Genomic DNA, 22,207 nt, shown 5'->3' on the forward strand with positions numbered 1-22,207 from the left:
AACGTATTGAGGAAAGATCGCACCAGAAGTGTGGGTGTGGGAATAGCGTTCCTGTTACACCATTCTGTTCTATACAGACCTATCTCGCTCAAGCTAGTCTCTAGTGACCCATACATGGAATGCATGGGGGTAGCAACCAAGTGCGGAACTGCCGAGGTAGAGGTGCTTAATGTGTATATCTCGCCGATTAATAGCTGTGAACTGCGTTATTTGCCTGATATTAGCCCATTGTTGGTAGGCAATAACCGCCTGATACTAGGGGATTTTAATGCCCACCATGAGTTGTGGCATTCCGTCCTAGGTAATGACCAGAGGGGATCAGCGTTGGCAGAGCAGATTGACTGCTCGACATTTTGCACGGTTTACCTACCTTCGCTTCAGAGAACTGCCAAATCCTTCTGATGTTCGGGTAGCTGAATGGATTTTCCGGGACATCATCAAAGCTGCAGCCTCTCGCTGTACACCTGCTGCTCGAATACCCGAAATAAGACCAAATTTCCCAGCAGAGGCAGTGGGATTAGCGAATGAGCAAGATGAGCTCTGACGTACCAACCCTACTGATCCCAGAGTCAGTGAACTGAACGGAAAAAGTGGCTACACCATCTGAAGTTTTACAACATTGGAACCGATGTGAGTAAGCTGTGGGTAACGGTTAAGTCACACTCGAACCCTGGGAAAAAGGATGATAGGACAGCAGTCACTTTTAACGTCGTAACGATGACTGATCCGAAGAGGTGTGCGGGGTATTTTAACCGAAAATTTGTCGAGCACCCGAGAGCGATAGGGCGAAGCGAAGAGTATTACGTCGCATCAGATCTCTTCCCGCCGAGGAGGAACCACCAAAAGTACCACAAAAGCATTATACTCTATTTCGACACATATTAGTAGAGAACTCAACCAGAACAAGCCGTGTAGCAGAACAGTGTTGGTAGCCCTTGACCTATTAAAGGCATTTGATACGGTCAATCATGCCGTACTGTTTGAGGACGTGCTCCTACCCTCCGGCTTTGAAACGTTGGATAATCAACTATATGTGTGGACGCCAGTCGTACGTGGGATTTTGGAACAAGAAGTCTAAAGCCCGTAGAGTGAAACAGGGAGTTCCCCAAGGGGAGGTGATATCTCCGAAACTGTTTAACCTTTACCTTTTCGGAAGTCCTCGCCCTTCAGACGGCATGGTGATCGTAACGTATGCCCTGTGGTCGATGACACATGTGAAAGGTTGAACCCCTACCTCGCGGAGCATGCCGCATACTTCCACGTGAGGAATATATGAATATCTGCCACGACAACAACGGCCACACTCTTTACCACATGGTCTGCGGAGATGAGAACACGGCTGAATGTGCAGGTCGAAGGGAATTTAATACCGACCACGGGTCACATTCGACAGCATGTTCAAGTCGTCCGCACAAGCCACAGCTATCTGCGAAAAGATGAAAAGTAGGAACAAGGTCCTCAAGGCGCTAGCTGGCAGCACTTGGGGTGCGGACAAAGAAACCTTGTTGACCTCTTATAATGCGATAGGTCGGTCTGTGGTCAGCTATGCGACTACAGTGTGGTCTAGTGCTACGCTGTGGAAGCACATCCAGACCTGCCGTAACGCTACCCTGAGAACTGCGACAGGGTGCCTTCTCATGACACCACTGGACCATCTATATGAGGAGGAGAAAGTACATAATCATATGCTTTCGTTGCAGAACCTGCTTGTATGTTACCGCGAGATTCATCCCAACCATTATAGGCGTGTCAAGAAGGACATACATGATCTAGAGAGGGAGGTTCAACGCAACAAGGGAGAACCTCTAGATCAAGAAGCGCATCAGGTGAAAAGCCTAAACAATGTTAGCTGGCAACTATAGTCAATCTACAAATTTGGCATATTTTTAAGAACCTAATATAAGTTGTAAATGCTATATTAATATAATATAAGTTGTAGCAAAACAAATTAAAAAGCAGTAAGTTCGGCCGGGCCGAACTTTTAATACCCTCCACCATTTGCAACGAATTTGGAAATTTTCAAAAAATAAAATCCTTAAAAAATTCTGTTAAAATTTTAAAAATACCGAATATAGCCGTTATTTTGGGGTCTATACGACGTGGACATACATAGGCATATATATATATGGGACTAGCGAATGAGCGTGATGGGCACCGACGTACCAACCCTACTGATCCCAGAGTCAGTGAACTGACAGTGGAAAACAACAAGTGTTTTCCAACAACAGTGGCTTGACCACCTAAAGTGTTGCAAAATTGGAACCGATTTGAGTAAACTGTGGGTAACGGTTAAGTCACTCACGAAAACTGGGAAAAAAGATGAGAAGACAGCAGTCACATTTAACGACGTAATGGTGACTGATCCGAAGAGGTGCGCTGGCCATTTTAGCCGCTAATTTGTCGATCACCCCGTGAGTGATATGGCGAGGCGAAGAGTAGTAAGTCGTATAAGAGCTCTCACTACCAAGGATGTACCTCCACAATTTACGATGGGTGATGTTGCGAATGTGGTCCGAAACGCTTAGTCATCTAAAGCTTTGGACCCGGACGGAACATCATTAGTAATGTTGAAGCAACTGGATACACCGGGAGTTGAGTATCTAACCAAAGTCCTTAACTCATTGTTAGCTACCCACATTGTTCCCGAAGCTGGAAAATGGGTAGGGTGGTCCCGCTACTGAAGACAGGCACTACATAGTGCCACAACAGCATTGCACGCCATATACACACATATCAGTCGAGGACTCAACCAGAAGAGGCCGTGCCATGAACAGTAGTGGTGGCTCTAGATCTATCAAAGGCCTTTGATACGGTTAACCATTGTACGCTGTATACTACCCCCCGGCCATGTGTGATTCGTTGGATAGTAAACTATATGTGTGGACGCCAGTCGTACGTGGAATGCCGGAACAAGAAGGCCAAGCCCCGTAGAGTGAAACAGGGAACTGTTTAACCTCAAGCTAGCTCTAGACGGCATCGAGATTGTATCATTTGCGGATGACTGTACGATGATGTCATCAGGTCCTGTAGTTGATGACATATGTGTCAGGGTGAACAGCTATCTCGCGGTGCTTGCCGCCTTCTTCCGTGCGAGGAATATAAAAATATCCGCCACTAAATCAACGGCCACCCTATATACCACATGGACTGCGGAGATGAGAACACAGCTGAATGTGCAGGTCGAAGGGTACATAATTCCGACCACTAACTACCCCAAAATCCTTGGGGTCACATTCCATAGCATGTTCAAGTCTTGCACACAAGCCACAGCTATCTGCGATAAACTGAAAAGTAGGAACAAGGTCCTCAAACCTTGTTCACCGCTTATGAAGCGATAGGTCGGTCTTTGGTTAGCTATGCGGCTCCAGTGTGGTTTGCCAATACGAGTGCAACGCAGTGGAAAAGTATTTAGACCTGCCAGAATGCCGCCCTGGGAACTGCAACGGGGTGCCTCCTCAAGGCTCCTGTGGACCATTTACATGAGGAGAGTTCACATGAGGGAGTTCTTCCCTTACGTCAGCATAATCATATGCCTTCGTTGCAGTACCTGCTTGGGTGTTATGGTGGGAGTCATCCTAGCCACCATATTGTGGACAGAACTCCGCCACCCTGGCGTGTCTGGAAGGACCTGCAAGATCTAGAGAGAGATCCGGTGATATTAGAGAGAGACCCTAGATCATGAAGCCAATTAAGCTGGTCTAAATAGCATTTATACTGGTGCAGTCGGGGACTTCGGCTGCCTAGGTAAACCAGGGTAGTTTTGCCCCAACTACGTTCAGGATGGTGCAGCCATCTTAATTCATATTGGGCACGAAATGCCGAAGATGTGCGGAACGCCTACACAGCGCGCGATACAGGGCTGCGCAATACGCTGCACCTGTTGTATTGTCCAGTCAATCCTGGTCAACTCCGTCCAGAAGATCTCTGGCTACAGCCCATAAAGGTATCAGAATTCCTAAACCTGGACATCGAGGGTTAATCAGCCTATAAACAACGGAGCACGTTATCACTGCTACAATAACAACAACAATATTTTTCTTAATGTACTACTCGTTTTAAGCAGCCTGCCTTCAGTCGTGATTTGAGATTTTCTCCTCTGGGAATGTGCAACGCCAACTATTGTTTTTTTTAATTGAATATTATTTTTAAGTATCTGTCCTCTTTTCTCCTCTAGGTATGCCGTACACCGGCTACGCGAATCCACGTTTTTCTAAATGTACTACTCCTTTTAAGTAGCCTGCCTTTAGCCGTGGCTTGAGATTTTCTAATTTGGTATGTCCAACACCAACTATCGAACCAAAGTATTTTCTAAATGTAGTACTGCTTTTAAGTAGCCCGCCTACAGCCATGGTTTGAGATTTTCTCCTCTGGGTATGCCCAACACCGGCTACACGAACCATAGTATTTCTAAATTGTATACTACTTTTGAGTAGCCGTCCTTCGGCCGGGGTTTCAGGTTTTCTCCTCTGGGTATATCTAACACCGGCTACCCGAACCAATAATAAACTAGAGTTAAGCAATATGTCTTCCGTTAGGTGGTTTCCACTGCGATAATCTGAATAAATTTTGTGAAAAATTCCTACGGCAAAATTCTTGATTGCGTTTGTAAATTTAATACAGCATTTTGAAATATTCGGAATTCATCCGATATGCACTCCTGGAGATATGTACCATCCAACTTAATGACTTTGTTATGTAATTGAAGAAAGTCAACTGTCCTTAATAATAAAAAAAATAATTTTCGAAAATCTTCCTTTGTATTACACAGCCTGTGCCTGTGTAATAGTTTTTTATTTTTTTTTTCATTTTATGGTATTTTAAATAGATTTAAACTAAAATGTTTCCCACTGTTATAGTGAAACATTCCAATAAATATTTATGGATAACACCGGAGTTATTACGTTTTAAAATTTCTAAAAAGAAGCTTTTTCCTAAATATGAAAAATTAGGAACCTTAGAGTCTCGTAGATTGTATAATCTTTACCCCGATAGATTGAAAATAATTTTAAATCCAATCCCAAATCTTGTTACGATTTCGTTGACCTTAAACGAAAAGTTTCCTCAAAGCCCTCTGTATTGAAATTTAACATTTTGGAATTTGTCACAGGTACAGATATTTGTGAATGTATCACAGATTTTTATACCCTCCACCATACTATGGAGGGTATATTAACATTGTCATTCCGTTTGTAACTCCTCGAAATACTCATACCAGACCCAACAAAGTATATATATTCTTGATCAGCGTAAAATTTTAAGTCGATTTAGCGATGTCCGTCTGTCTGTCTGTCTGTCCGTCTGTCTGTCTGTCTGTTGTAATCACGCTATCTTTCTAATGAATTGAGATAGGTGGCTAAAATTTTGCACACATGTTTATTTTTCCAGTAGGCAGGTTAAGTTCGTAAATGGGCCATGTAGGTCCATGTTTTCATATAGCCCCCATATAACGGTACCTCCCTATATTCGGTATTTTGATGATTTTAGCGACATTATTCACGGGAATTGTTTTAAATTTGGTATTTGAAGTTCAAAATGGATACTACACCCTAAGGCGGAAAATTATCCGTGCAGGCCCACGTCTTCGTATAGCCCCCATATAACGGTACCTCCCTATATTCGGTATTTTGATGATTTTAGCGACATTATTCACCGGAATTGTTTTAAAATTGGTATTTGAAGTTCGTTATGGGAACTACAGTCTGTGACAGAAAATTGTCTGTGCGGGTCCAGGTCTTCGTATAGCCCCCATATAACGGTACCTCCCTATATTAGGTATTTTGATGATTTTAGCTACGTTTATTTCAAGTTTCGAATTTGAATATGGTAATGGCTTATGACCAACAATGCCTATGTATGTCCACGTCGTATAGACCCCAAAATAACGGCTATATTCGGTATTTTTAAAATTTTAACAGAATTTTTTAAGGATTTTATTTTTTGAAAATTTCCAAATTCGTTGCAAATGGTGGAGGGTATTAAAAGTTCGGCCCGGCCGAACTTACTGCTTTTTAATTTGTTTTGCTACAACTTAGGTATACCAGTACAACATTTCAATTAAAAGGTACAAATCCGTATAAGTTTTCGTAGACTGATCACATTTGTATGCCTTTCCTACAACGTCAAGAGATATCCAATAATTTGCGTAGTTTAAAATCGATTTATTGTCCAGTCCCGGCTGGCATACCTAATATAATTCTTAAGTATTGCTCAGACACATTAGCACTCATTTTAACTATATTGTTTAATAATTGTAAAATTTGGTCACTTTTGTACTTTCTGGAAAAATCAACCACAAAAAAAATCTTATACAACTTAAGTCGACAGTAATAAAATGATTTGTTCAGCGTAATCAAACCGACACAATTTATTTTGATTTAAGTAAAGCTTTTGATAGGGTTAAACATGAACTCCGAATATATATGTTAAATTATATGGGTTTGAGCACAAACTAATTCAAATGGATATCATATTACTTACAAGATAAATCACAACTAATTTTCTTTGAAGGGTATCTATTATCTATCTCGATCGCTTAATTTTCCACCGGGTATTCCGCAAGGAAGTAACCTTGGACGGGTTCTCTTTCTTTTATTTTTTAACGATTTACCTAATTCCATAAATTATTCAAAAAATATTCAGATTTGTAGAAATTAATATAATTAATACTTATTTTTGTATGTTTAAAAAATTCTGATATATTAATGTTTCCAAGTATTGATGCATCTACCTGTATTCTTCTACCATAATTTCTGCTAGTTTCCTTACGAGGTTTACATTGGAATAGTAAATTTGTTTTCCCTTCTCATACTAGCAGGCTAAAATTAATTTAGGCGAGAATACATAAAACTCTTTTTTGACAGCCTTCTTCTGTAAAGAACAAAGGGGCATAAGGCCAAATCCAACTAAGTCAACCTAAAACTCCTTTGTTCATCTACGAAAAAGCCTACCGAAGATTTAATTGCCTTTACTTGAAAGCAGTTGTATTATGTTGAACTCCATGTTGGTATTAAAAACATTTCCAGATTTCCTAATGCCATATGTTAGAATTAATGTTCCGTTTAGTATCTACTAGTATATATATATATATATATATATATATAAATTGTTACCCATTTACGTCGAAAATTTGCATTATATGGCAACCAAATTTGATTTTTTTTTTTGTCAAAGCAATACACATACATACACAAAATGTGTATGTGTTGTACGTCGAAAATTTGCATTATATGGCAACCAAATTTGATTTTTTTTTGTCAAAGCAATACACATACATACACAAAATGTGTATGTGTTTTGACAGAATAATTTATTTACCTTCTGTAATTGTGCTATCTCTGAACGCCGCACTTTCCTTAACCATGGGAAAGCTCACTGCCTATAGTTCAGAGAATTCACCAACCGCCGCTTCAGAGAACTGCCCAACCCTTCTGAGGTTCGGATAAGAGAAAGGATTTTCCGAAATATCATCAAAGCTGCAGCCACTCGCTATATACCTGCTGCTCGAATACCCGAGATAAGACCAAACTTCCCAGCGGGATTAGCAAACGAACGTGATGACCGTCGTACCAAACCTACTGATCCTAGAATCAGTGATTTGAAAGTGGAAGTCAACTGGTTGGTACAGGAGCATAAGAGGAAAAATTGGCTAGACCATTTGAAGTTTTACAACATTGGAACCGATGTGAGTAAGCTGTGGGTAACGGTTAAGTCACACTCGAACCCTGGAAAAAGGATGATAGGACCTCAGTCACTTTTAACGTCGTAACGATGACAGATCCGAAGAGGTGTGCGGGGTATTTTAACCGAAAATTTGTCGAGCACCCGAGAGCGATAGGGCGAAGCGAAGAGTATTACGTCGCATCAGATCTCTTCCCGCCGAGGAGGAACCACCAAAAGTACCACAAAAGCATTATACTCTATTTCGACACATATTAGTAGAGAACTCAACCAGAACAAGCCGTGTAGCAGAACAGTGTTGGTAGCCCTTGACCTATTAAAGGCATTTGATACGGTCAATCATGCCGTACTGTTTGAGGACGTGCTCTCTGCACCCTCCGGCTTTGAAACGTTGGATAATCAACTATATGTGTGGACGCCAGTCGTACGTGGGATTTTGGAACAAGAAGTCTAAAGCCCGTAGAGTGAAACAGGGAGTTCCCCAAGGGGAGGTGATATCTCCGAAACTGTTTAACCTTTACCTTTTCGGAAGTCCTCGCCCTTCAGACGGCATGGTGATCGTAACGTATGCCCTGTGGTCGATGACACATGTGAAAGGTTGAACCCCTACCTCGCGGAGCATGCCGCATACTTCCACGTGAGGAATATATGAATATCTGCCACGAAAACAACGGCCACACTCTTTACCACATGGTCTGCGGAGATGAGAACACGGCTGAATGTGCAGGTTGAAGGGAATTTAATACCGACCACGGGTCACATTCGACAGCATGTTCAAGTCGTCCGCACAAGCCACAGCTATCTGCGAAAAGATGAAAAGTAGGAACAAGGTCCTCAAGGCGCTAGCTGGCAGCACTTGGGGTGCGGACAAAGAAACCTTGTTGACCTCTTATAATGCGATAGGTCGGTCTGTGGTCAGCTATGCGACTACAGTGTGGTCTAGTGCTACGCTGTGGAAGCACATCCAGACCTGCCGTAACGCTACCCTGAGAAATGCGACAGGGTGCCTTCTCATGACACCACTGGACCATCTATATGAGGAGGAGAAAGTACATAATCATATGCTTTCGTTGCAGAACCTGCTTGTATGTTACCGCGAGATTCATCCCAACCATTATAGGCGTGTCAAGAAGGACATACCTGATCTAGAGAGGGAGGTTCAACGCAACAAGGGAGAACCTCTAGATCAAGAAGCGCATCAGGTGAAAAGCCTAAACAATGTTAGCTGGCAACTATAGTCAATCTACAAATTTGGCATATTTTTAAGAACCTAATATAAGTTGTAAATGCTTAGCTTTTCTCTTTGAAAAGCCTAAACAATGTAAGCTTGCAACTATAGTCAATCTAAAAATTTGGCGGTGTTCATGCTTATTGCTGTTACCTTTTCTCTTTGAAAATCCTTAACAATGTTAGCTTGCAACTATAGTCAATCTACAAATTTGGCATATTTTTAAGAACCTAATATAAGTTATAAATGCTCTTTAAAAACCCTAAACAATGTTAGCTTGCAACTATAGTCAATCTACAAATCTGGCATATTTTTAAGAACCCAATACAACTTGTAAATGGTTAGCTTTTCTCTTTAAAAAGCCTAAATAATGTTAGCTTGCGACTATAATCAATCTACAAATTTGGCGTTGTTCATGCTTATTGCTGTTTGTCATTTGACATTAATTGGTCGATCAATATGAAATGCATTTCTATAATCCGTCCGTCTGTTGTAATCACGCTACAGACTAAACGAATTAAGATAGGAAGCTAAAATTTTGCACAGATCGCTCTTTTGTCTGCAGGCAGTTCGAAGATGTATATATATATAAATATATACTAGCTAACCCGGACCGCTTACTTATTTAGAGTAGAAATCTTAGTCGATTAAATTATGTACGTGAGCCTCTCCGTTCTCCATTTGCAACTACGATGGAACTCACCAAATGTAATAAGCGTCTTTCAGACTTAGCACATATTATTCTTAGGATTATTTATGTTACGAAAGGTATATATTTGTTCTCATTTAGCGGTATTTCCGAGGTTATAAATCATTTGTTAAAAAAATTACGAAAAGTCCACTATATGATTTATTTCAGTACCTCTTTATATTCGTTATATTATCGTATTTAATTAAATTGTCAATACGCAAAGTATTACAAAGGTGTTAGCAATATTTTTGAAATCGAAAGTAACTTTGAATTCGTAAGTTTTAGAAGACCATGTTTGTTCAAAATCCTATGTCAGTTAATCTATATCCGTCTGTGTATGTGGCCGTTCGTTAAGATAACAATAAAGGCGAAATATTTAGGTTAATTTTTAAACATTTATTCAATATTCCCAGGAAGTTAAAATAAATTTGTATCGTTTAGTTATAATAATACCGCTAAATATTCATCCTTTTGTATGTTTTTTGTTATAATTTCTACCGAATTAACTGTAATTTGACATTTAAAATTCTTAGCATTGTGAAAACTATACCGGCAATAACTATTTACTATTCCCAATATTAAAGTATGTTGGGGTCTTAAATGTGTTAATGCATTGAGAAGTATTTTTAATCAAAATTGTATAGAATATATGCAAAATTTCTTTTTTTTTCAAAAAGAATTTTCAATTCCATGTGGCATTCTAAAACAATTCTATACAAAATTCCTTATCAAAATAGAAAACTCAATTTTTTTACTTCCGCGCTTTTCTAGAGTCTTCTCTCTAAATCATTCACGAATTTCATTCGTGAAAACGTTTCCACTATAACTACAAATAACCAAAAGAAAATTTGAGTCAATTCGGCCAAGCAGTTCTCAACTGATGTGTGACTATATTTTTTAAATTGTATACATATAAATTTAAAGAAGTATTTATTTATAAATATTAATTTAAAGTGTTATTTTATTTTGCCTTCTTATGCTAGAAAGCGAAAATTAATAAGATTGGCTACACTTAAAAGAAGACGTATTATGTTGAACTCCATGTTTGTATATATATATATATATATATATTGGTAGTTTTTGATGTACCAACGGATAATTGGGATCCGATTGTGACATTTACTTATTTGCAAAAAATGGCGCGATCACTCACAACATCGAGCTGATGGCTCGATTAATTTTAAGTGGCTTCTAATCGTGTCGCTTACTCTTCCCGCGCGTCTGCCGGTCTTAAATATGTTGGCTCCTCCCCACGTTTGTCTCCTAATTCTTCTTGCGTTATATATATATATATATATATATATATATATATATATATAACGCAAGAAGAATTAGGAGACAAACGTGGGGAGGAGCCAACATATTTAAGACCGGCAGACGCGCGGGAAGAGTAAGCGACACGATTAGAAGCCACTTAAAATTAATCGAGCCATCAGCTCGATGTTGTGAGTGATCGCGCCATTTTTTGCAAATAAGTAAATGTCACAATCGGATCCCAATTATCCGTTGGTACATCAAAAACTACCATTGACGAAAGACAAGGCTGTGAACAAGCAACACATGGAATTCAAAGAATTTCCCCACTGGTTCGCAATAGCTCCAGCCTCACCACTAGTTATATTTGCAAAATAACACATCGGGAATTATTAATAATACTCGCTCTAAAAAATCTCTGAAAGTGAGCCAAGTCAAAATATTTCCATCGAATATCACAAGGATGCATGGGAAGGTTATGAATGTTGCCTACTCAGTTAAGGATCAACCGAAAAACTCGAGTCCATTCTTGAATTCTCAATTCCTAATATTGCATAGCTAGCAACCTGAGTACCCACAGTATGAGAATGGTGGGACGACCAGCAAATGAAAGCAAAGGAAACGAATAAAGTACCGCTCACACGAAGTCTTGTGACTTTACATTTAAATATTTTTTTAAACGTTTTGTGCTCCAAACAGTACCACAAACATTTCAATGTCAGAACAATACGATTACCTCAATGTTCTTCCAATTTGCCGAACTGTATCGTTTTTATACCCTCCACCATACATAGTATGGAGGGTATATTAAGTTCGTCATTCCGTTTGTAACTCATCGAAATAATCATTTTAGACCCAACAAAGTATATATATTCTTGATCAGCGTAAAATTCTAAAACGATGTAGCCCTGTCCGTCCGCCTGTCCGTCCGTCCGTCGGTCCGTCTGTTGTAATCACGCTACAGTCTATATATTTATATATATATATATATATATATATATATATATATATATATATATATATATATATATATATATATATATATATATATATATATATATATATATATATACATACATATATATATATATATGTATATATATATATATATATATATATATAGCCCCCATATAACGGTACCCTGGTTAGCTTTTCTCTTTAAAAAGCCTAAATAATGTTAGCTTGCGACTATAATCAATCTACAAATTTGGCGTTGTTCATGCTTATTGCTGTTTGTCATTTGACATTAATTGGTCGATCAATATGAAATGCATTTCTATAATCCGTCCGTCTGTTGTAATCACGCTACAGACTAAACGAATTAAGATAGGAAGCTAAAATTTTGCACAGATCGCTCTTTTGTCTGCAGGCAGTTCGAAGATGTATATATATATAAATATATACTAGCTAACCCGGACCGCTTACTTATTTAGAGTAGAAATCTTAGTCGATTAAATTATGTACGTGAGCCTCTCCGTTCTCCATTTGCAACTACGATGGAACTCACCAAATGTAATAAGCGTCTTTCAGACTTAGCACATATTATTCTTAGGATTATTTATGTTACGAAAGGTATATATTTGTTCTCATTTAGCGGTATTTCCGAGGTTATAAATCATTTGTTAAAAAAATTACGAAAAGTCCACTATATGATTTATTTCAGTACCTCTTTATATTCGTTATATTATCGTATTTAATTAAATTGTCAATACGCAAAGTATTACAAAGGTGTTAGCAATATTTTTGAAATCGAAAGTAACTTTGAATTCGTAAGTTTTAGAAGACCATGTTTGTTCAAAATCCTATGTCAGTTAATCTATATCCGTCTGTGTATGTGGCCGTTCGTTAAGATAACAATAAAGGCGAAATATTTAGGTTAATTTTTAAACATTTATTCAATATTCCCAGGAAGTTAAAATAAATTTGTATCGTTTAGTTATAATAATACCGCTAAATATTCATCCTTTTGTATGTTTTTTGTTATAATTTCTACCGAATTAACTGTAATTTGACATTTAAAATTCTTAGCATTGTGAAAACTATACCGGCAATAACTATTTACTATTCCCAATATTAAAGTATGTTGGGGTCTTAAATGTGTTAATGCATTGAGAAGTATTTTTAATCAAAATTGTATAGAATATATGCAAAATTTCTTTTTTTTTCAAAAAGAATTTTCAATTCCATGTGGCATTCTAAAACAATTCTATACAAAATTCCTTATCAAAATAGAAAACTCAATTTTTTTACTTCCGCGCTTTTCTAGAGTCTTCTCTCTAAATCATTCACGAATTTCATTCGTGAAAACGTTTCCACTATAACTACAAATAACCAAAAGAAAATTTGAGTCAATTCGGCCAAGCAGTTCTCAACTGATGTGTGACTATATTTTTTAAATTGTATACATATAAATTTAAAGAAGTATTTATTTATAAATATTAATTTAAAGTGTTATTTTATTTTGCCTTCTTATGCTAGAAAGCGAAAATTAATAAGATTGGCTACACTTAAAAGCAGACGTATTATGTTGAACTCCATGTTTGTATATATATATATATATATATATATATATATATATATATATATATATATATAAAACGCAAGAAGAATTAGGAGACAAACGTGGGGAGGAGCCAACATATTTAAGACCGGCAGACGCGCGGGAAGAGTAAGCGACACGATTAGAAGCCACTTAAAATTAATCGAGCCATCAGCTCGATGTTGTGAGTGATCGCGCCATTTTTTGCAAATAAGTAAATGTCACAATCGGATCCCAATTATCCGTTGGTACATCAAAAACTACCATTGACGAAAGACAAGGCTGTGAACAAGCAACACATGGAATTCAAAGAATTTCCCCACTGGTTCGCAATAGCTCCAGCCTCACCACTAGTTATATTTGCAAAATAACACATCGGGAATTATTAATAATACTCGCTCTAAAAAATCTCTGAAAGTGAGCCAAGTCAAAATATTTCCATCGAATATCACAAGGATGCATGGGAAGGTTATGAATGTTGCCTACTCAGTTAAGGATCAACCGAAAAACTCGAGTCCATTCTTGAATTCTCAATTCCTAATATTGCATAGCTAGCAACCTGAGTACCCACAGTATGAGAATGGTGGGACGACCAGCAAATGAAAGCAAAGGAAACGAATAAAGTACCGCTCACACGAAGTCTTGTGACTTTACATTTAAATATTTTTTTAAACGTTTTGTGCTCCAAACAGTACCACAAACATTTCAATGTCAGAACAATACGATTACCTCAATGTTCTTCCAATTTGCCGAACTGTATCGTTTTTATACCCTCCACCATACATAGTATGGAGGGTATATTAAGTTCGTCATTCCGTTTGTAACTCATCGAAATAATCATTTTAGACCCAACAAAGTATATATATTCTTGATCAGCGTAAAATTCTAAAACGATGTAGCCCTGTCCGTCCGTCCGTCGGTCCGTCTGTTGTAATCACGCTACAGTCTATATATTTATATATATATATACATATATATATATATATATATATATATACGATATCGTGGACCTATATAGACAATTCTCTCTCGTGGTAAAATATTCACAAGGAACTACTTGTGTGAATTTTCAGACAATTCCATTGAAAAATGTGGCTAACATCTTCAAAATACCGAATATCGGAGGGTACCGTTATATGGGGGCTATATATATATATATATATATATATATATATATATATATATATATATATATATATATATATATATATATATATATATATATATATATATAGCCCCCATATAACGGTACCCTCCGATATTCGGTATTTTGAAGATGTTAGCCCATTTTTCAATGGAATTGTCTGAAAATTCACACAAGTAGTTCCTTGTGAATACTTTACCACGAGAGAGAATTGTCTATATAGGTCCACGATATCGTATATCCCCCATATAACGGTACCCACGATATTCGGCATTTTTCAACGGAATTGTCTGAAAATCCACAAAAGGAGTCCCTTGTGAGTATTCTACCCTTTGAAAAAGAATGGTCCATATATAATATAATATAACTGTACCCCCCGATATTCGGTGTTTTGATGATGTTAGCCACATTTTTTAACGGAATTGCCTGAAAATCCATACAAGGAGTTCCTTATGGGTACTTTATATCTCGGAAGAGAATTATCTATATCGGTCTACGATATCGTATATCCCCCATATAACGGTACCCTGATATTCGGTATTTTGATAACTTTACCCACATTTTTCAACGGAATTGTCTGAAAATCCACACAAGTAGTTACTTGTGGGTACTTTATACCTCGGCAGAGAATTGTCTATATAGGTCCACGATATCGTATAGCCCCCCTATAACGGTACCCTCGATATTCTGTATTTTGATTATTTTGGCCACATTTTCAAATCGTATTGTCTGAAAATCCACACAAGGAGTTCTTTGTGAGCACTTTACCCCCTGAAAGGGAATTGTCTATATAGGTCCGTAATATCGTATATCCCCCATATAACGATACCCCCCGATATTCAGTAGTTTGATGATTTTAGCTATTTTTTCAAATGGAATTATCTGAAAATCCACACAAGGAGTTCCTTGTTAGTACTTTACACCTAGACATAAATTTGTCTTAATAGGTCCACAATATCATATATACCCCAATATATCGGCACCTTCCTATATTAGATATTGTAAAGATTTAAAATAAAATTTAATGGATTTTATTTATTTTTTTTTTTTTTGAAAATTTTCTAATTCGGTCCAAATGGTGGAGGGTATTCAAAGTTCGTCACGGCCGAACTTACTGCTTTTTTACTTGTTATGACTAAAATGATGACTGCTATATTTAGAGTTGTCATTCTAAATATTATTTTTTTGCACCTTTTTCATTGTATGATGAACATAAGAAATGAATAAAAACGCCAGAATTTAATTTAAAATAACTTTTTATTTTATTTGTATTGAGTTAATATGAAAGTGAAAGTGAAGTGAAACGTTGGCAAATGTTTTTTTATCAAACGTTCCCATAATGGGAATTTAGTAGGAAATTGCAAATCAGCTATAGAATCTATCATCAAGTAGTTTGTCAAATAATAACACATGTATTTTAATTGTTTAAAAATAAAATTATTCTAGATTTAATAACTTCTAAACTCATACCAAAATCTACATAAAAGTACACAGAATTAAAGTCAACACACATTTTACTAAGAGATTCGCTCATTGAATAATTCGTGCGGTGAAAATCGGTATATAATAAATGGTAGCATCTATTAAATCCAAACGGAACATTAATCCTAATAGAAGATATTAGAAAATCTGAAGGTATATTATCATTTAATATTTTTAGTACAAACATGGAGTTCAACATAATACGTCTGCTTTAAGTGTAGCTTATTAATTTTGGCCTACTAGCATAAGAAGGCAAAACAAAATTACTATTCCAATGTAAACCTCGTAAGGCAAATTGCAGCAATTGTTTTTGCACGGATTCTATTTATCTGAGTATATTGCATATTAATAATTCCATACAACAGAATCGTATTCTAATATAGGACTAACAATATAATTGTATATGGATAAGAAAATTATTTGGCCCATTGTTTAAAAAAAAAATTAAAACACCATTTGCTTTATTTACTATTGTTATTATATGGTAATTATAATTTTATCAAATGGCCAAGAAAGGCTATCTACATCAATTTGAAGTAAACTAGCTTGTTTACCACAATTATGAGAAATGAATAATTCAACATCATCTGCGTACATTAACAATTTCGAGTAATTTATATTTTAACATCATCTACGTACATTAACAATTTCGAGTAATTCATGGAATTAGGCAAATCGTTGATAAATAAAAGAAAGAGGACCGGTCCAAGGTGACTTCCTTGCGGAACACCCGATGGAACGTTAATCGATTAGGATAGATACGCTTCAAACAAAACTAGTTGTGATCTATCTTGTAAGTAAGATGATGTCCATTTGACTAAGTTTGTGCTGAAACCCATAACATTTAATTTTTGTATTAGAAGTCCATGGTTAACCCCATCAAAAGCTATACTAAAACCTGCAGAAATTGTGTCACGTTGTTTACGCTGAAAAAACCATGCTGATATGCACTTAATATAGATTGAATGTTCAGTGAAATTACTGCAGTAATTAGTGTTTCAAACAATTTGAAATGGCACTTAATTTTGCAATTCCTCTATAATTTGACACATTTGTGAGACTGCCAGACTTATGTAAAGGTATAATATACGATGTTTTCCAAAAAATTGGAAAGTGACCAAATTTAAGTAAATAATTAAACAATATAGTTAAAGGGAGTGCTAATGTTTCTGAACAACATTTAAGAATTATATTAGGTATGCCATCTTAAATTATTTATTTCCCATAATTGTGATAATTAAGCTAATTTACTTCACAACGATTTAGATAGCCTTTCTTTGCCATTTGATTAAATTTTAATGACCATATAATAACAATGGTAAATAAAGCAAATGGTGTTTTAATTTTTTTAAACGGTGAGCCAAAGAATTTTCTGATCCATATACAATTATATTGTTAGACCTATATTAGAATACGGTTCTGTTGTATGGAATCCTCAATATGCAATATACTCAGATAAATAGAATCCGTGCAAAAACAATTGCTGCAATTTGCCTTACGAGGTTTACATTGGAATAGTAATTTTGTTTTGCCTTCTTATGCTAGTACGCCAAAATTAATAAGATTGACTACACTTAAAGGCAGACGTATTATGTTGAAGTCCATGTTTGTACTAAAAATATTAAATGGTAATATACCTACGCGATCTCTAGGTAAAGAGAGGCCGCCCCCTCGGTCGGCAAGGGTGGATAGGCGAGGCGTGGGAATGTTAGATAAAAAAACGTTTGCAAACGTTTCACTGTATATTAACTCATTACAAACCAATAAAGAAAGTCTTAAGTCGACTTTATGATACCCTACACCACCCAATTTAGTAGAGCTCCACATAACAATTCAAAGTTTTTATGGTAGAATTCAATCATACACGCTATGATTATAATTATAATTTAAAGTTCAGAAGACTAAATATGCCGAAGCATTTGTATCTTTTTAATTCGGACTTGTATTGCCCATTTGATATATATGGGAGCTATATCCAAATCTGAACCGATCTTGATAAAATTTGGCAAAAATATTTCTGAGCTGTATTTCATATATTTCCCTGAATATCGTTGTTACGGAGTGCATATTACGGGTGTGGGTAACAAATATAACAAATCGGATGAACAATATATATGGGAGCTATAGCTATATCTGAACCGATCTTCACCAAATTTGACATACAAGTTTCTAGACTCAATTCGGTCGTAAGTTCCGAATTTCATCCAGTTTGGGCAAATATTAGACGTTTGGTGAACAATAAAAGGTAAATCGGACGAAGTTATATATGGGAGACATATCCAAATCCTAACCGATCTCGATAAAATTTAGCAAAGGTATTCATGAGCTGTATTTGATATATTTCCCCAAATATTGTTGTTACAGAGTGCATACTACGGCTGCGGAGGACTAAAAGAACAAATCGGATTAACGATATATATGGGAGCTATAGCTATATCTGAACCGATTTCGCATACCTATTTTCAGGCCTGATTGGTTGGTTGTATGTGCAACATTCCATAATATTCGGGCTGATATTACAGGTTTGGTGCGCAATAAAAGGCAAATCGGACGAAGATATATATGGGAGCTATATTTAAATTTTGACCGAATATCTCCAATTTCAAAGGGGTCCTTGGGCCAAACAAATGTTTTGTGCAAAATTTAATCTGGATAGGTCAATAAATGCGAACTGTACTTTGTTTAAAAAATACATAGACAGACGGACGGACAGACGGATGGACGAACGAACATGCATAAATCGACTCAGAATGTGATTCTATGCAGATCATCAAAAGGAACTATGGGTCTATCTCGTTTCTTTTTGCCTGTTACAAACAATTGCACAAAGACATAAAAATATATCTATATCTATAAAAGAGGAAAATTTTTGTATGTTGGTTTGTTTGTTTGTAATTTATGGACTCGAAAACCGCTGAATAGATTTTCCTGCAAAATTTCCATATATACTGCAACATCGCCTGAAAGTAACATAGGCTATATACATTTTTGAATTTCCACTTGGAACTGGAGATATAGCATCAGAATCGGAAGTACCTCCCAAAAATTTAGATTTTATATGCACATATCTATTGATTGGTTGAAGATACAGTCTCCAAATTTGGACAACGTAACGGAATTTGGAACAAAAATAAGTTTGCCAAATTATATTGTAATCGGTTCAGATTTGGATATAGCTCCCATATATATTTTCGACCGATTTCGTTCATTTGATGCCTCAAACATAATATGAATGTTCGAGTCCAATGAAATTTGGAATGTGTGACGGGATTTAATCCGAAAATAAATTTGTCAAATTATATTGAAATCGGTTCAGATTTGGATATAGCTCCCATATATATTTTCGGCCGATTTCAAGCATTTGATGCACCAAACACGCTATGTATCCCCAATTTCAATGAAATTTGAAACGTGTGATAGATTTTATCTAAAAAATTGATTTCCCAAATTATATTGAAATCGGTTCAGATTTGGATATAGCTCCCATATACATTTTCGGCCGATTTCATGTATTTGGTGGACCAAACACGACATGTATTTCCAATTGTAATGAAATTTAAAATAACTAACGGAATTGTGAGCCAAAATGAATTTGTCACATTAAATTGAAATCGGTTCAGATTTGGATATAGCTCCCATATATATTTTCGACCGATTTCATGTATTTGATGCACCAAACACGCTATGTATCTCTAATTTCAATGAAATTTGGAATGTGTAGCGGAAATTAAAACAAATATACATTTGTCAAATTATATTAAAATCGGTTCAGATTTGGATATAGCTCTCATATATATATTCGACCGATTTCATGTATTTTATGCACCATACAAGATATGTATGTTCGATTCCAAAGAAATTTGGAATATGTAACGGGATTTTGATTAGAAAATAAATTAGTCAAATTATATTAAAATCGGTTCAGATTTGGATATAGCTCCCATATATATTTTCCGCCGATTTCACATATTTGATGCACAAAATACGATACGTATTTCCGATTTCAACGAAATTCGGCATGAGTGGCTAAATTTGGTACAAAAATAAATTTGACAAATTATATTCAAATACGCTCAGATGTGATTATAGCTCCCATATATATACTCAGCCGATTTCACATATTTGATGCACCCAAAGAGAGAGGGACAAAATCTGGCACCAGCAAAAATTGCCAAATTATATTGAAAAGATTTGGATATAGCTCCCATATATATATTATATTTAAATCGGATATATATATATATATATATATATATATATATATATATATATATATATATATATATATATATATAAATATATATATATATATATATATATATATATATATATATATATATTTATATTTATATTGTAATCGGTTCAGATTTGGATATAGCTCCCATATATATTTTCGACCGATTTCAAGCATTTGATGCAAGCATTTGATGCTATGTATCCCCAATTTCAATGAAATTTGAAACGTGCGATAGATTTTATCTAAAAAATTTATATATATATATATATATATATATATATATATATATATATATATATATATATATATATATATATATATATATATATATAACGAACGTACCAAACCTACTGATCCTAGAATCAGTGATTTGAAAGTGGAAGTCAACTGGTTGGTACAGGAGCATAAGAGGAAAAATTGGCTAGACCATTTGAAGTTTTACAACATTGGAACCGATGTGAGTAAGCTGTGGGTAACGGTTAAGTCACACTCGAACCTCAGGATAGGACCTCAGTCACTTTTAACGTCGTAACGATGACTGATCCGAAGAGGTGTGCGGGGTATTTTAACCGAAAATTTGTCGAGCACCCGAGAGCGATAGGGCGAAGCGAAGAGTATTACGTCGCATCAGATCTCTTCCCGCCGAGGAGGAACCACCAAAAGTACCACAAAAGCATTATACTCTATTTCGACACATATTAGTAGAGAACTCAACCAGAACAAGCCGTGTAGCAGAACAGTGTTGGTAGCCCTTGACCTATTAAAGGCATTTGATACGGTCAATCATGCCGTACTGTTTGAGGACGTGCTCTCTGCACCCTCCGGCTTTGAAACGTTGGATAATCAACTATATGTGTGGACGCCAGTCGTACGTGGGATTTTGGAACAAGAAGTCTAAAGCCCGTAGAGTGAAACAGGGAGTTCCCCAAGGGGAGGTGATATCTCCGAAACTGTTTAACCTTTACCTTTTCGGAAGTCCTCGCCCTTCAGACGGCATGGTGATCGTAACGTATGCCCTGTGGTCGATGACACATGTGAAAGGTTGAACCCCTACCTCGCGGAGCATGCCGCATACTTCCACGTGAGGAATATATGAATATCTGCCACGAAAACAACGGCCACACTCTTTACCACATGGTCTGCGGAGATGAGAACACGGCTGAATGTGCAGGTCGAAGGGAATTTAATACCGACCACGGGTCACATTCGACAGCATGTTCAAGTCGTCCGCACAAGCCACAGCTATCTGCGAAAAGATGAAAAGTAGGAACAAGGTCCTCAAGGCGCTAGCTGGCAGCACTTGGGGTGCGGACAAAGAAACCTTGTTGACCTCTTATAATGCGATAGGTCGGTCTGTGGTCAGCTATGCGACTACAGTGTGGTCTAGTGCTACGCTGTGGAAGCACATCCAGACCTGCCGTAACGCTACCCTGAGAACTGCGACAGGGTGCCTTCTCATGACACCACTGGACCATCTATATGAGGAGGAGAAAGTACATAATCATATGCTTTCGTTGCAGAACCTGCTTGTATGTTACCGCGAGATTCATCCCAACCATTATAGGCGTGTCAAGAAGGACATACATGATCTAGAGAGGGAGGTTCAACGCAACAAGGGAGAACCTCTAGATCAAGAAGCGCATCAGGTGAAAAGCCTAAACAATGTTAGCTGGCAACTATAGTCAATCTACAAATTTGGCATATTTTTAAGAACCTAATATAAGTTGTAAATGCTTAGCTTTTCTCTTTGAAAAGCCTAAACAATGTAAGCTTGCAACTATAGTCAATCTAAAAATTTGGCGGTGTTCATGCTTATTGCTGTTACCTTTTCTCTTTGAAAAGCCTTAACAATGTTAGCTTGCAACTATAGTCAATCTACAAATTTGGCATATTTTTAAGAACCTAATATAAGTTATAAATGCTCTTTAAAAACCCTAAACAATGTTAGCTTTGCA

This window comes from Musca domestica, unplaced genomic scaffold, assembly GCF_030504385.1.
Source record: "Musca domestica strain aabys unplaced genomic scaffold, Musca_domestica.polishedcontigs.V.1.1 5, whole genome shotgun sequence".
Classification (NCBI taxonomy): domain Eukaryota; kingdom Metazoa; phylum Arthropoda; class Insecta; order Diptera; family Muscidae; genus Musca; species Musca domestica.